At 40.6% G+C, this 17,427-nt stretch overlaps 1 protein-coding gene across 1 annotated transcript in view; it reads left to right on the top strand.

The window, feature by feature from the left end:
- Positions 1 to 1,514: 1,514 nt before the first annotated feature.
- Positions 1,515 to 17,427, top strand: part of klhl32 (kelch-like family member 32) — a 178,322-nt gene continuing 162,409 nt past the window's right edge. The window contains exon 1 of the mRNA XM_052024799.1: positions 1,515 to 1,654. The gene's annotated coding sequence lies outside the window, so the exon portion shown is untranslated. The remainder of the gene's footprint in view (positions 1,655 to 17,427) is intronic.

Raw genomic sequence — 17,427 nt, 5'->3', positions numbered from 1 at the left:
TCCATTGATCCTTTGCCTAAAAAACTCTTCAACAAGCAGTTCCTTTATGAAACTTTACCCCAGAGAAGTTGGAAAGGTCATTCTTTATTTTGTGATAAAAGTATTGGGAAAATTACTTTTTTTCTCCTTTAGATTTGAGTAATGCACGGATGGGTTGCAGAATCACATTGAAATATGCTGGGATTTTTCATCATAAAACATTTGCAGGGAGTCGAACCATGGTAGCACTTTAATTGTAGGCAGAAGTGCTTGATGGGAGTTGTGGTTTTTCGAACATCAGATTAATAACTTTAATAAGACCATGAATTGAAAAATTTTGTCTCTTTGAAAGATATGGGTTTTTAACAGAAAATGCTTTTGGAAATTTTTAAACATGGAATACACAGTTCATGGAAATTTTTAAAGATTGCCATAAAATGGTATATAATTTTTTACTGAAAATATTTGAGATCTTAATTTCAGAAATGTTTGTAATATTATGAGTTTCTCAGACAGGAAGGAATTTGAAAAATGGTAACTTATTGATTCATCATATTTTTTGTACTGGTGACTCGTGATTAAAGCTTGGAACCATTAATGATTATTTTGATTCATGCTTATTTTTGCATGTTAACTAACTTACCTGTTTAGTTCTAATTTTTGCTGCTTCATGAATATGAAATATGACAAAAATCAATGCATGTACAAATGTATGCACATACAAAACGCACAAAAAATAACATTTTTGCTACATTAATGCAAATCTCCTTTGACACCCATCAGGTTAAACCAGAGGGAGGTATTAGTATGTGGAAGAAGAAAGGTACACTAGTTAAAGGTACACTAGTCATCGCTGAGAAATATTTTTTGCACATTTTTTATGGTCACTTTCAAAGTGGTATCACAGAAGCTTAGGGGCGAGTTTTAAGGGGCCCGTATTGTTTGGAGAATTTCTGTAGAAAGTGGATCATAGTGACAATTATTCTTAAACATTCTTAATTCTGGCACTAAATTATAATGTTATAACATTTGAATTCTGGACCTTTCAAGTTGTTAATCCTTATTCAATCAAACCATACAAAAAAAAATAATTCTAATTTCACCTGTATAAAGGGAAGAGCCACGTTGAGGTGGATACGTCCCCCAATCAGGAACACAAATCTCTCAGCAGCAGAATCGGAAGTAAAATATAGTATTAGTTTGGGAATCCTATTAATTAAAGTGACAATTCTTCATTTTGATTCTAAAAATGTAATCTATTTTGATTCATCTTAAGCACGTCCAGCTTCATTTTCAACTACTAGAAAGGTTACCGGCCGCTATGCAAAGAGTGAACAAAAAGCAAAGATGTTGCTTTCACCCAGGGCCAAGGTGAAATCCGCAAGTAGCCCTCACCCCCGCCCTCGCTGTTCGCCAGCACAACGTTCCATGGATTGGCAGAAGCGTGCAGTGCGCTTCGCGTCACGTGTCAATCACAGTGCGCACGGTGGCGCTTTTGCTCCAGTTGTATGTTACAGCTGGGGTTTCGGTGCATTGGGCGTACAAGAGACTTGGAGGTTTCCGAGTGTGGGTCCACGGTGCAGATGAAAAATAATGAATTGTATTTCCAAGGTTCTCGTGATACAAACCCAGACAATAAATGTAGTAACTGCATAATTAAAACCAAACGCATGAGGTGAGTGGAAGTTGTTGTATGCAATTGAGGATCAGTGGTTCTGAGGAGTAGCAATTACCGTAGGGCTTCTGATTGCAGGGTTAGATATTGCATATTCTAATACTGGACCGTATACTATCTGCTTATCGTTCACACTGTTTTAGTAGATTTAAAATTTGCATTTGGAAATTACGCTGAGATTGCATGGCTTGGATTGCCCTGCTACATGGGACGCTGTAAATTTGGTGAAAATAGCTCATTCTGTCATAAGACTTTAGTTGACTTCAGCTTTACCATGGCAACATAGCTGTAAGACAGTACACTACGTGACCTTGCTTCAAGGGAGAATTTGGACAGGAATTCGATACGATGACCTCATCTGAGTTGCGAGTAAATATTTGAAATAATTAAAATTGCAATCTGTTTTATAGCAAAGTGAAATTTTCAATTTGTTGTGTACTGAAACTAATGAATGCTTCTAGTATTTGGAGAATGTTGTAAATTTACTTATTTTGAAATGTCATAACTATAAACAGTGCCTTTCCATTGATTTGAAGGCTGTTTCAATTTTAACTTGTACTAGTCATTCACATTATACACGGGGAATCAAAACTGTAGTGTTCCGTTGCATTAGAAGGCTGGTGATAACATCAGCTATTTTGTCCAATTTGTATATTTATCTTGACTTATTATGTTCTCTGTTAGAATCTAAACTGCAGCTTAAAGGAGGGTGCCACCTTTGTTTTTAGGCAGTCTCTTGGCATTGAGGTTAACTTGCTTCCACTTCAGTTCTGTGGGTTCTGAGATGCTATAAAGTCCTATGATGCATCTCCAGACGCTGCTACATGTGGGCTAAGTGATGCTTAATGGGCTGGGTGGGTGGACAGTTTGGGATGTTGTGTGCTTCTTCCTCTGTTTGTGAATGGCCTCAGCAAGGTACTGTTCAGAGAAATGAGGTGCTCAGTGCCTTTCTAGATACTCCTCTGCTATTTTGAGTGGTCAAGGGCCAGGAATTCCTCTAAGAGGGTGATGACATTACATTTATTACAAGGTGATTTTGAGCACATCTCTGAAGTGTTTGTCTTCCTGATAACTTCTTCCCTTGATGGAACTCAGAGTAGGAAGTCTGGTGCCAGGTGTGTGGAAAGTATGACCCAGCCACAGAGCCTTGATGTTGTCCTAGGAGAGGATGCTGAAAACTATTCTTTTATGCTGCTAGTCAATTTGGAGGGTTATGCAAAGACAGTTGTGGTGGTACTTCTCCAGTGGTTGAAGGTGACTGCTGTGGGCTGCACTTTGAAGTGTGTATAAGGGCAGAGATCTCTGCTATTTGGTGGAGTACGAGCTTGTTACTGGGTTTGAGGTTTTGGTCTTTGAATATTTTATTACTCAGTTGGGCAAAGCCAATGCTGACACACGTGGCGGTGGTGGATTTCAGCACTGATGTCTGCCATCAGTGAGTGATGACTTGTCTTGTACTGGAAATAGTCCACAGTTTTTCCAGACTTGATTAGCAGGGTTGGTGGTATGATGTTGTGCAGAAAGGGCAAGTTCATAGGGTACATTTGTTTACCAAATGTTTAGTGTAAGGGCCATCTTCTCAAACTTCATGGAGGACTCAGTGCTGGCTTGGATGTCTGTCTCTGAGTGCACTTATGCAAGCATCGTCTGTGTACAGTAATTTGATGCCCATGTTTGGGGCTGTTAAATTACAAAATCCTTAAAAGGGTACAATTACAACATGTTCATGTTAGCATCAGTACGGATATGGAAATATGTAAAGCTGACTGAAAGTTTTTTTGGATGCACGATTGATTTCAGAAATTTTTGAATACTGACTTTTTCACCATACATGAGATTAATAAGATACTTGTTCATTAAAAATAAACCTGTAATGTATTTGCACATTGAAAATTCAGTATGATTTAAATCATAAAGATCATCTTCCTTCCTACTCTTACTCGCATTGACACATCTTTCAGGGTCCATAAATCATGCCTTCATTTGTTTTGCGATAGATGGGCAATACTCTGAACACCTAATTAGATTTACTATTTTATAACAATGACCAACTACATTTTTAAAAAGCATTTCATTTGCTAAAATGTACTCAGTGATGTCTTTTCTTTTTCTTTATTAGCTGAGGGAACATGGGAAATTGTGGATATTATAATTTTCTGTGCCAACCTGGAGATCTAATCAACGATTGTGTTCTTGCTTGGGACTAAACCTGGTCAAAGTGAAAGTGCCATTTGGAAAAATCCTTGGGGTTTGAATCTGAACTTGGATCTTCCATTTTCTGATGGAGCCCATCAAAGGTGATTCCTGCATTACGAGTGTTTGCATTATGGAAATTTGCCCTTAAAGAATTCACAAATCACTAACTAGAAATTTGAGATGTGGAAATAAAATTTGCTCTTACAGAATTTATGTGGGAATAAATAAACACAAAATGTGAAAGAAACAACAACTTTAGTCAATTTTTATTATAAGTCACTCAAAATTGCTGGGTAGTAAGATTTGGATATGATGTCATTGGGTCGATTGGGTTGGAAGTCACAGCCAAGTCCTTCCTTTTGTTGCATCCTCTTCAATCCAAGGACATATGAACAGACCTCGGAGTGCAGTGCTGCGCAGTCCTCATCTGCAAGACCTTTTCTCTGACGCGCTGCATTGTGGGGAGCCGCAGTAGCCGTGGCTGGCTTCTTGAAATAATTTCTCAGCCTTTACTCCACTTCCACTAAGTCACCTGCGCTTTAACCATTAACCCCTGAACTCCTCCTACACCTCCTTTCTCCCATGAACCCCGATCCTTGAATCCCATCCCTTTCTCTGATATCCTCACTTCAACCCTCTCTTAATCCACAAGCTTTGTGCATCAGAGAAAATGCCTTGCAGATGAAGAGTGTGGCAGCGCTGCACTCTGAGAAGTCTGTTGACATGTCCTTGGACTGTAGAGAGCATGGCAAAGGAGGGACACGGCTGTGACTGCCAAACCAATCGACATGGTGACGTCGTATCCAAATCTTATTGCCCCACATTGAGTGACTAATCAAAGACCCCACCCACCCGGGACATTCTCTCTTCTCTCCTCTTCCATCAGGTAGAAGATACAGGAGCCTGAGGGCACGTACCACCAGACTTAAGGACAGCTTCTACCCCACAGTGATAAGACTATTGAACAGTTCCCTTATACAATGAGATGGACTATGACCTATGACCTCACGATCTACCTTGTTGTGACCTTGCACCTTATTGCACTGCACTTTCTCTGTAGCTGTGACACTTTGTACTGTTATTGTTTTTTTTACCTGTACTACATCAACGCACTCTGTACCAACTCAATGTAACTGCACTGTGTAATGAATTGACCTGTAAGGATCGGTTTGTAAGACAAGTTTTTCACTGTACCTCGGTACAAGTGACAATAATATACCAATACCAATACTAAATGTTTGTTTATTTTGCACAAGCCTTACCCATCCACCAAATCTAATGTTGGCCTCAGCTGTTAAATAACAGAAGTGGGTCACTTTTTCATCGCTGATAAGATGGCTTGATTTGTGAGGAAAAATATCCCATAGAATCACATCTGTGCTGATAACATTGGATTCAATGGGTAAAGGGGGTTCATGTTACAGAAAATTGTGATACAGACAATTTTCTAGGAATGCAATTGCTTCTTAATGCAGGAGAAAGATACAATTTTATTCAGAATTGATAGTTGGAGGAGCAGGATTAGCAGGATGGAGTGTCCAAATTGTTGCGAGGTGACTAGTCGATTTCCTGAAACAGGTGTATGTATGGAATCAAAAATATGCTTCAAGTGGAATGGTTTTAGACAGCAGGGTAATAATTGGGCCAGGTATGCATGTGTGATTCAGTTCCCATTTTAAAATGTACATTTGTCATTTTTATGTTTAGAATGGATGCAGTCTATGTAAGCATGCCATATTGTAATGACGTTAGTGCTACTATCGCTCATTACATAATTTTTAATGTGTTAGAGATGACTTGTACCATTATTAATGTGAATTTTGGGTTCTGGAGCATTGATGTGACTTCCATCTTCTGTAATGGGTTTAACTGTTTGTACCAAGGGGTTTAAATGTGTGCTGATGTCAATTTGGGGGCTCCTTACAGAGTGAAGTTTCTGTAGGTTGGCAGTTGATTGAAAATCCTGAGCTCCAGCTCTTGCAGAAAGGACAGATTATGTAAGGCTTGTTTTCATTAGTATTCTTTTGCAACTTTTAAACAATGGTATGTTCTGAATGGAAGATATTTTTGTATCTAGGTGTTGATAGTTGTGAGTGTTTTAAAGGGTCTGTATATTCAACCAACACTAATTCTGGACTTTTTTCAGTCCCAGATTATAAAAAGAGTGTAGATTGCTAATCTGTGAAGACAATTTGTTCACAGAACCTCAAACTGAATGATTCTTTGCTAAATTTCTGGCTCAATGCTGAGCAGACGGATGGGTGGCTTGGGAGGTGATGTGCTCCTTTTGCCATTTGTAGTGGAATTTTGAACACTATTGATACATGGACTTGTTCTCAATGGCAACTCAAATGCTTCCTTTGCAGTTTGAGCTGTAATTGGTCAGGGATTCTAAAAAGTTGGTGTGATGGAGCACTTTTCAAAGGGGATTTTGAGAACATTCTTGAAACTCTGTGCATCTGGTAATCTTTTGCTGTGACAGGAGTCACAATAAAGTGTTTGTTTTGGGAGTCTGATGTTAGACATGTGAACAATAATTTGCTATATGCCTGTCAATGTTGGGAATCTTTAATGTTAAATCTGTGTACTCTAGTTTCCAATTGTTATTCCTTTGGAAACATATTATGAATTAAATGCTTCATGATTTCAAACAACTCTAGCCTTCTCAGCCCTATTGATTCAGTACTTGAACTGGTGTGAAACTGGCCTTCAATAAACCTCCTGTGGGTGTGAAGCTAGTCTTCAGAATTAACGGGAAGATGTTCAACCTGCAGTGACTGCACTTCAGAACCAAGGTCACCTGAACTTCTGTCATGTTTGTGCAAGCTGGGAGGCTGAGTTCCAAGACATCAGCAACTCGTTACCAAAGCATTTGAAAAGATGGGCCTTGTACTCAATGTCCACAGGACAAAGGTCCTCTACCAATCTGCCCCCACTGCACAACTCTGGCCCTCGACAATAAAGGTTCATACGATATTCTGGAAAACATGGACCTCTTCCATTTCTCAGGAGTCACCTCTTGGTGAAAAAAGACAACGATGATGAAATTCACACCACATTTCATGCACCAGTATGGCCTTTGAGGGAATGGATAGTTGAAGGTCATGACCTCAGACCTGGCATAAAACTCATGGTTTTCTGGGCAGCTGTGATCTCTACCTTCCCATGTGCTTCTAAGACTTGCCGCAACCACCATTGTCAAGATAGTGTTGTGAATTTTTAATCTTCAGCCTGGAAGAAGCCAGATACTTGAGGGATTTGACACTGCTCATTTAACTATTCACTACTGGATGATATCACCATAGAGCCATAGAGCTATACAGTACGTAAATGGGCCCTTCAGCCTAACTTGTCCATGCCGACTGAGCTGGTCCCATTTGCATGCGAATGGTCCATATCCACTAAACCTTTCCTATCCATGTACCTGTCAAGGTACTCAGTTTAATCAGACCTGACAGCATTTCTTTATGCTTTTCCAGCAACCAATCTTGAGAGAGAGCATACAGCTTTATGATGATTGCAGACTTCTCTGCGGTACCATTGTTGCTTTGTGTGCATGGGAGCGGGGGCATCGAATTTCAACTTATGTTCTATACTGGAAATGAAGATGGGTCCTTGCCTTGTACTTTGAGTGCAGCCATTTTGTTTTCAGTTTGTGCATTAAAGGATGGCTACTGGATGACCAGGGCCAGGTATCGACAGGACCAATTTGCCATGAACGACAGATATCCATCCTGACTAGCAAGGTGTCATGAGCAGGGGTATTGGTGTACAATCCCCTTGCTCTTTTTGGGGGGAGAGGGAAAGAGGCCTGAAGCTTCATATTGAGGAAGTCAAATGATATGTGTGCTTTAATGGAAAAGAGTTTGGAGACCAAGATTAAGGAAGTCTTCCTGCATCTGAAGAGCTTTGGTGAAACTTCACCTGAAGTACTGGGTTTTTGTTTCCTTGTCTCCAAGGCAGTGCAAAAAATAATTTTACTTAATTAGTGTGATTAGAAGAGCTGTCTGAGGAGAGAGGGAGTGAAAGGGTCTATACTCTCTGGAGTTGAGAAGAATGGGAGCTAATTTTGTTGAAATATTAAAAAAAACTCTGTAGTGGCTTGAATGGGTAGATGCTAACAATTTATTTCTCATCACAAAAAGAGAAAGGGCTGATAGCACTCAACGAGTCAAACAGCATCAGTGGAGAGAGAAAGAGAGTCAACATTTCGGGTCAAAAACCCTTCATCAAAACTTGAAAAGTAGATGATTAAACTACTTAAGCTGCAGAGACAGGAAGATTGACGATAATATCATGGATGTCTGTAGTAGGGTGCAGACCGAAGTTTTTAAGGTAACTGTGCTTAACAAACCAGCAACTAGTGACAGAAGAGAAAAAAAGAAACCAGTTGAAATAGAAAGTTACAGCCATATTCTGTGGCAGTAAAGGAGAAAATGAGGCAGTTACCTGAAGTTATTAATTAAATCCTGAGGACTTCAGTGTTTCCAAATGGAAAATGGGGTGCTTTCCTCAAGCTTACTTTAAGCATCAATGTAGCAGTGTAGGAAGCTGAAGACAAGGTCAGAGTGGAAATGGGAAAGAAAATGAAAATGACAGGTGCCTGGAAACTTTGGTTTGGATGGAGGTGTTCTGCAAAGCAATCACCCAATCTGCATTTGGTCCCAGGTGAAGCAGCAATTCACTTGCATTTCTTTCAATTTAGCATACTGCATTTGGTGTTTACGATGTTGTCCCCTCTACAATGCAGAATACTGAGTCTGCAAGGGAGACCTTAAGCTTCAAGTCTCCTGTCACTCTAATTCTCCATCCCACTCCCTCTCTCTGCCTTTGGTCACCCGTATTGTTCCCACAATGCACTTCGCCTTTCATCTGAGAGCATTACAGCCCTTGGGACCCAACCTTGAACTAAACAATTTTGGATAATCAGTTTTTTTATTTTCTCTCTCTTGCTCCATAGATGTGGTTATAACTTTTCTTCTTCAGTTTGTTTTTTCTCTTTCTTTCTTCACCAGCTGCTTACTTTTAAGGTAATTGTTATTGTGACATCTTTGGTCTGCACTGGATCACAAACATCACCTCTATTCATTCCACCCCTCTCCCTCTCTGTAATTTAAAACATACTTTGGGGCGGAAACACAGAGAGTATTCAACAGGATGTTGCCTGGGATGGAACATTTCATTTATGAGGATAGACTAGCAGTACTGGGTTTGTTTTCCTGTCAGTGGAGGAGGCTGAGGGAAGATCTGATCAAGGTACATAAAATTATAAGGAGCATAAGTAGGATAGATAATACAAAACATTTCCCCATAGCAGAAATTTTTAAAATTGGAAAGCATTGTCTAAAGTAAAACGTAGGTTTGTTTAAAATCCAGAACGCATTGCCTGAGGAGGTGTTGGAGGTAGAGACTCACAACTTTTAAGAAGTATCTGGGTTTAAAATCTAGGTATCTGACCATTAGAATCACCAAGGCATAGAAGGCCACAGGCCATTTGCAGGAAAATGGGATTAGTATGAATGGTTACTTGATGGTTACAATATGAACATAATGGGTGGAAGGGCCTGTTTCTGTGCTGATTTTGAAACTGCTTTAAGAAGAATGACCAGGAGATCCTAGAACTAATTAATAGTAAATACAGAAGTTCTTGAACTGAGAACACCGTGTTTCGAGGAAAGTGCAGATATAAAAATTACTTCAGTTTCTTACTGATAGTCACATAGTGAACTTTGCCCATTTAATGCACTGCGACGGCCACTTTCATACTGGTGTGTACTGCCAGCCTGTACCTGGTTACTTTCACCTTTTGATCTGAAGGCCGAAGTCTGATTTTAAAAAAAAATATGATCCAAAAAAAAATGAAGTGGTGGGTGGAAGAACTACAAGAAACCAGCAACCTGCTGATGACCAGGATTTGTATGGATCCCTTGCCATCTACAGTCTAAACATTGAGGTACCCATTCTGCTGAGAATCAGGATGGAGAAGAGTTTATTAATAGTAAAGAGTCAGCCAGCACTGACTGAAAGGAGAACTTTGAAAATCTCCTCAACCATGACTTTCTCTTTGAGAATATGAGACTTCATTGTATAATACCCCAGTCGAGTAAAAAGTTGAAAGTCCATCAAATAACAAGGCATCTGGAGCAGATGAATGCCCTGCTGAAATATTGAAACCTGACTGAGGGTTACTTCAGGCACAAATTAATGACTTTGTCTGGAAAGAAGAGAGCTGACCAGGGATGTCAGAGATGCCATAATATTGACCACCTTTAAGAAAGGAGATGAGTCTGATCGCAGCATTTACTGAGGAGTATCTCTGCTCTTAGCCACATGGAAAGTCATTGCAAGAGTCCTCCTCCTCCTGTCAGTGGCCAAAAAGCACCTCCTTAGAGTCATAATGCAGACTCATCCCATTGAGGTACAAAGAGTGTGATCTTCCCCATATGACAATTTAGAGGAAACATAAAAAGTGGCATCGACCATAGTATGTGCCCTTCTACTGCATCTCCCCTCCAACAACTTCCTGGAGTGGATGAAGCTACAGGATGAACAGAAAATTGTCTTGCCTTCATTTTCACTCCAGAACCAGGATAGTTCCTTTCATTTACATTGTGGATTTGCACACATTTATAGACTGAGCTCCATGTCATTGTTGACTTTCTTTTGATGCAGAATATCAAATATGGATGCTTTACACCATCCCTCATGCCCCTGCAACAAATAAAGGTTCGTGGTGAGACCTTGAAAACTTTTATTTCTGTACCTTTGGAGCCACCTCTCAGTGAGGGTAGATATCAGTAACAAAATTCAGCATTATCTCCAGTGCACTGGCATGGTATTTGACCGACTGTAGGATAAAATATACAGAGATCAAAACCTCAAACCTGGCACCAAGCTTGTGGTTTGCTAAGGAACAGTACTCTCTACCCTCGTGTATGCAGTGGAGATGAGTACAAATTAGAGTTGGCACCTAGAAGCACTGGGGGGAAAAAACTACTGCATTCTGTGGAAAATCGACTGGACAGGATGAGCGAACAAGTGACAGTGACCTCTCCCAATCCAACAGTCCCATCACTGAGGGTCTGATCATACTCAACAACTTCCAGTTGGCAGGCAACATTATCCACATACCCATCACCAAACTGCTGAAACAGGCACTGTGTCCTCCTGGAAATCCCTTCCCTTGATGGAGCTCAAGAGTAAATAATTCAAGGATGTTATCAAAGTCATCATGGGTGAGAAAAATGGCAATATTCCATCTGACTCACCGGAATCCCTGGCCTTGGCCTATTACCACTCGATTTGGAGAAGCAGTATCTGGAAAAGGACAGAGTGCCTTGAGTCTCTGCAGTGAGAGCACACGGAGGGCATGTGCATAGTGGAAGGAGCATAGAATATCCATATAACCCACCCACCTTCCCATGCCAACTACCATACACCCAACCTGTTGGAGCATCCGTGGATCTTGCATGGGTCTTCTTGGCCATGGTACAACTCAGAAGCTGAAGTGAAAGTAAGCCATCCTTGACCCTGAGGGGCTGCCTAAGAAAGTGGTGTGATTTAGATGTGACAAAATGCCATTTCCTGTATCCTACATTGAGCATCCCATGAGATCTGCTGGTTTTGCATGTAACTGTCACAAACCAGCAACAAAAGAAACACACTGAGCATGATTCAGTGTTAAAAACTATTTTATTAATCACTACTTATGATAATACGTAAAATAAAAATAAAAATGTTAGTATGTTAGAATTCAAAAATGTTAAACCTCGAACGTTAACCCCAAAACTAAACTCGTCGTGTGTGTGTGTGTGTGACAAAGTCCAAAACTCCCAGTTCCTGAATGGTTCTTAAAGTTCAGTTCCGCAAGCCATAAGGTGAAACATGAGCAAGGGCTTCTTCAACAACCACCGTTGTCTGAAGATAAGATGTAGATGTAGAAAAACATAGAGAGAGTACATACGAAATCCAAATGTTCCACGATGGAACCCAAACGACACTTCAGTGTTTACTCGGTAGTGACTTCCTCACCCCGAAAAGCATCCGAACCGTGGTCGTCCACACACAAATACCTGTTTCCTTCTACAGGTCAGCAACAAAGTGAACTCCACCGGATTACTTCCAACTTCCATACATGGATTTCAGTGGCAAACACAGTTATTGTTTCTCATCCATCGATAGAGAAAACAAGCAGGCTGGTGTCTCTCTCCCTTCTCTCTCTCTCTCTCCTCCTTCTTCTTCTAACCTCTTCAACAACGTCATTACGTCCTTTATCTTCTATTGACGTAAGCACGCCCCACACACACATACACACACTCTCTATCTTAAAGGGACTTTCACTGAGTCCGTAACAGTAACCAACAGAGATTAATGTTGGTATTTACTTACTGTTTCTAGTCACTTAAAAATGATTATGTTTGCAATCTCAACCCATGTGTCACTTAAATAAATGACTTTTAATTTCCTTACTGTAAAACATTTTGTCAGTTTTGTATCTTAAAGTTGTACTCCAGAAGTACAAATTCATGGAGAATGAAATGTTGATAACAGAAACAATGTTAATACATAAGTGAAACACCTAATAAATGGCATTTAAGAGATGCATGTATCGTCTAAGAATTAAAGTATGAAAGAAAGTGAACTGTATGTTCTCCTCCTCACACTGTTATTCCTACACAGTACCTTTTTTCTTATTCATACTTGATTCTTGTTATGTGCTACAACTGATTTATCTTTCTGTTCTGAAATAAATAGCGGAAATTTTGTGATACCCTGGTAGGTCTTTTTGAAAACCCATTGGGAAAACTGGGGTAGTGATAGATTAGCATAGTTGGTTCAGCATATCATCGTGGGCCAAAGGGCCTGTTCCTGTGCTGCCCTGTTCTATGAATGGGGGAAACAAAAGTGGTGCTTTATTTGAGCAGTACATCATTGGCATAAATTGAATTTAACATTTGCATATGTACATCTGTGCTCTGAGTACAGTAAAACTCTGATAATCCATTGTCCAAATATTCAGAAATCCTGATGGTTTAGCAACTGGCTCACTGGTTGATGTTTGGCATATTCCCTGTCCTCTCACTGGGGTCCTGGTTCCTGTGCTCTCTTTAAATTCACCTGGTTCTGTTGGCTGCACTCCCTTGAAACTTGGGTTATACTTCCCTTGCTCCCTTTAAACTCTTTAAAGAGGGTTCACTGGAAAATTTATTATTTTACCATGTAGCAATGGTGAATGTGTTGGTACATTCCAGCAGTCTGGGGAAAAACTGCTATTCCACACCATCAAAGTCCCGAACATGTTGGATTAATGGAGTTTGTGTGCACTTGTGCAAGTCTTTCTCCATTTCTTTTGGCCTGAGGTTCCTTCAACTGTTTTTTAAATGCTGTTCGTCAGATCCTAACAGGCAGTCTCTAATATTTGTTTAAAGTACATAAATAGTGCAATACATGACAGAATCCATGTTGCCTTCATTTCTGTACATAACTACTTTCACAAACTGATTTGGTTTGCTTTCTTGGGCAGGGCACAGGAAGATGGAAATGAGAGATGTTATAGTCAGCATTTCCAGGTTGATAGTTTGTAGTGTTCTGTGAAAATCAATCATTTGTGGCTTTCTTTCATTAGGTTTAGTTGGAAATGATTTATATTTCTCATATACAAATAGCCAATACTCTATATGACCTTGGTTGAATTTATTAGTTTCTGTAGAGTAGGCTAAATCATTCTAGACTTTGAAAATTCTCCTTGTACTTTTTGACTTTGTCTCCACCATCACAAATCTGCAGAAAAAATTGTAAGAGAAATGGAAAGCCTCAGCAGTTGGCCCTGGAGAGAGGGTAGAGGGTAACAAAGATTGCCATCCTGAGAATCTTTATGTATGATAGACTTGCTACTTTGAAGTTTTCTTGCTTTAGTGGTGGAAAATGAAACTCTGTGATGGTCCAATTTGTATAAAGGAACGGATATATTGCAGATCAATGTTTGGAGTTAAAAACACACTGCTGGGGAACTCAGCAGGTTAAGCAGCATCTGTGGAGGCAGAGATGGTCAACATTTTGGGTTGAGATCCTGCATCAGGACCGAGAGTGAAGAGGGGAGATGGCCAGTATATAGAAGTAAGAGGGAGGGGTGAGGCCGGGGCTGGCAGGTGATGGGTGGAACCAAGTGAGGAAGTGGGAGAGGGAGAGAGCAAGGGATGGAGTTGAGAGACAGTGGCAGGTAGGTGATGGATAGAAACAGATGAGGGGAGAGGAAAAATAGTGGGGGGGTGGAGGTTGGCAGATGGAGCCAGGTTGGGGGGTGTTAGAGTTAGAGGCTGGAAGGTGATAAGTGGAAACACACCTCCTCCTCCCTCACCACCATCCAGGAACCCAAAGAACCCTTCCAGATCAGACAAAGATTCACCTCCTTCTACCTTGCCCACTGCATTTGGTGTTCTCAGTGTGGCCTCCTCTACATTGGTGAGACCAAGTGTAAGACAAAGTGACAGTTTTGTGGAATACCTATGCTCGGTCCACAATGGCCATCCTGACCTCCTGGTTGTATGTCGTTACAACTCCCCTTTCCATTCCCACCACTGACCTGTCATTCTTCAGCCTCTCCACTGCCAGGGGGAGGCCAAACACAAACTAGAAGGACAGCACCTTCATGTTCCACCTGGATGATCTACAACCCAATGGTATGAACCTTGAGTTTTCCAATTTCAGGTAAACCACATTCCCTTGTCTCGTTCTGCTTATCACCTTCCTTATCTAATTCCAGCATCTGTAGCCTCTTGTGTTTCAACTTATCACCTTCCAGCCTTTGTCTCTACCACCACCCTCCTCTCCTCACCCGACTCCATCTTCTCTCGTCATGTGTGTCTCTACCTATCAGCCACCATCTCCCAACTCCACCCTTTGCCCTCTGCCTCCCACATCCAGCTCCGTCTGCTCATCTCCCTACTCACCTGGTTCCAACTATTACCTGCCAGCCCCTGCCTTACCCCTGTCTCTTGTCTCTTTTGTACTGACTATTTCTCCTTTACACTCTCAGTCCTGATGCAGGGTCTCAACCCGAAATGTCATCTGCCTCCACAGATGTGGCTTGCCCTGCTGAGTTCTTCCAACAGATTGTTTTTTGCTCCAGAATTCCAGCACCTGTAGTCTCTTGTGTCTCAATGTTTGGAGTTAATGGGGTGAAAATGGGAACTGGAGTGAATGGAAAAATTTATACTCTTCCAAAAGGATATTTGACCAAAGGAAAAGAATTCCACTATAGTTTTTATTGGGGTGGAAGAACTGAGAGAGATTTGGCATGGTTTAATCTTGGAAATCTCCCGAACTCTAAATGAGCTACATAAAGCTATCTCTGACCTGGGATGGGTTATTGGTAACTATAACACTGTTTAATTTATAAGTAATTTCGAACAAAAATAGCAAATTGAATTTATATACTGTAGCACATTTTTAAATTTTGCAAAACGTCTCCATGTCCGTCTCCAGAGTGATGTTTGGGAACAGAGTCCAAAGGTGATATTAAACAAAGTCTTTCTGAAAGAGAAATGTTTTAAGAAGCATCTTGAAGAAAGAATGAAAGGTGGAGAGGTTGAGAAAGGAATTCCAGAGTAGGTGCATTGGCAGCTCACAGCATGGCTGCATGGAGGTTAAATTTGGGGATCACAAGGAGGAGCTTGCATATCTCAAGGTGGCAAGGGTGGGAGGAAGGGGAGATTGGAATAGGGAGGGATGAAGCCGTGGAGGGATTTGAAAACAAGGTTGTGAATTTTGAAATGGAGGTTTGCATAGTCATGAGTCATCGTAGGTTAGTGATCATGGGGATGATCATGTGCAGGATCAGGCAAGGGCTGTGGAGTTTTGCATGATGTCAAATTAAAGGAGTAGATTGGAGGATAGCTATAGGTGCACTGGAATAGTCAAATACTGTTAACAAAGGCAGAGTCAGATAATGTCAGCAAATAGGCAGTCTTCATGATGGTTAGGATGTGGTCCATAGCCCATCTGAAGGACGATAATCCCAGGATTGTGAGCAGTCTAGTTCACTTTTGAGCAGATATCCAAGTGAACAGTGGGAGTTGGTGCCCGGGGAATGCAATAATGCTCAGGGAATATTGTTTGTGATAAAGAATAAAATGGTGGCTTTGCTTATGCTGAGAGTTAGATGGTGGGAATTACTGATAACCATGTGCTGTGTGTCAGTTAAATGGTCTTTAAAGAAGGAGGGTTCTAATGAGATGGGGTTGTAAATTAGAGCTGGCTGTTTTCAGTGCCAACTTGTATCCATGATGTTGAATTGGTTGCTGATTTTTTTTAACATATATTATTTTCAAGATAACTGCAGAAGGATTCCACTCTCACCTTTCTGAGGCCAATGCTTGTTTTTCAACCAAGTATATCCACAAATCTGCTCTAGAAAATCTGCTGGTCGCACGGTAGCATAGCGGTTAGCTTAATGCTATTACAGTGCCAGCAACCTGGGTTCAATTCCCGCTGCTGCCTGTAAGGAGTTTGTACATTCTCCCTGTGTCTGTGTGGGTTTCCTCCGGGTGCTCTGGTTTCCTCCCACATTCCAAAGACATACAGGTTAGGAGCTGTGGGCATGTTATGTTAGTGCCGGAAGAATGGTGACACTTGTGGGCTGCCCCCAGCACATTCTTAGTAACACAAAAAGATGTATTTCACTATGTGTATTGATGTGCATGTGACTAATAAATAAATATCTTATCTATTTTAGCATCAGAATTACTGCAAATCCATGTTTGGTTGAATGTAATCTACTTTAAACAATAAATTTATAGATTAGTCTTCATTTGTGAGAGATCCTGTAATCTGATCTCTAGGCCACTGAAACTATAAAGTAAATTCAACACCTTATTTGAAAGACAAATCTATTTGCTTAGATAAGACAAAGAGGATACTTTCATGAAATGCTGATATGACTTAATAAATTTGACGGTGTCAGCATTTCCAGGCTGCTTTATAACAGTGTTCTATGAAAACCTATCAATTTTATACTTCCATTAGGCTGAATTGACAACAATTAATCTCATACAAATGCACAATATTGTAATGAGCTTTAATTTTAAAAGCAAAAAATTTGCAGATCTCAGAAATCTGAAATAAAAACAGGAAATGCTAGAGATGATGTATCCCAGAAAAAAATCTATGGAGCAACAGTGGTAAAGTTTCTGCTCAGTGACCAGACAGAATATTGAGTTCTACCTGAGAGCTGGTCTCAAACTACACAGTCCTGGAAATTCCTTTGTGTTCCTCTGTGAGAATGATGCACAAACACAGGAAGGCTGTTGGGAGTATTACAATAATATCAATCAAAGTGCAATGCACATTTGACATCTCTATAACAAAATTGTATTGCAAATACGTGCTCTGCAAATGACATTGCGCCCAATTGTCAGAGCCAGCTTTCACTAGGGAACGAAGTCCTCCTCCTGCATAAGTGGCAAGAGGTGTCCTGGTATATGGGATGTCTTAAACTTTATCAGTGGGGTAGGGCACTCTGTGACCGGGATTTCCGAAACAAAAATGGAAAATGCTGGTAATTCAGAGTTGACGTTTCC

The sequence above is a fragment of the Pristis pectinata genome, chromosome 10 (genome assembly GCF_009764475.1).
Source record: "Pristis pectinata isolate sPriPec2 chromosome 10, sPriPec2.1.pri, whole genome shotgun sequence".
NCBI lineage: Eukaryota > Metazoa > Chordata > Chondrichthyes > Rhinopristiformes > Pristidae > Pristis > Pristis pectinata.
Note: the sequence above shows the minus strand (reverse complement) of the source record. Positions and strands in the feature narration are given on the sequence as shown.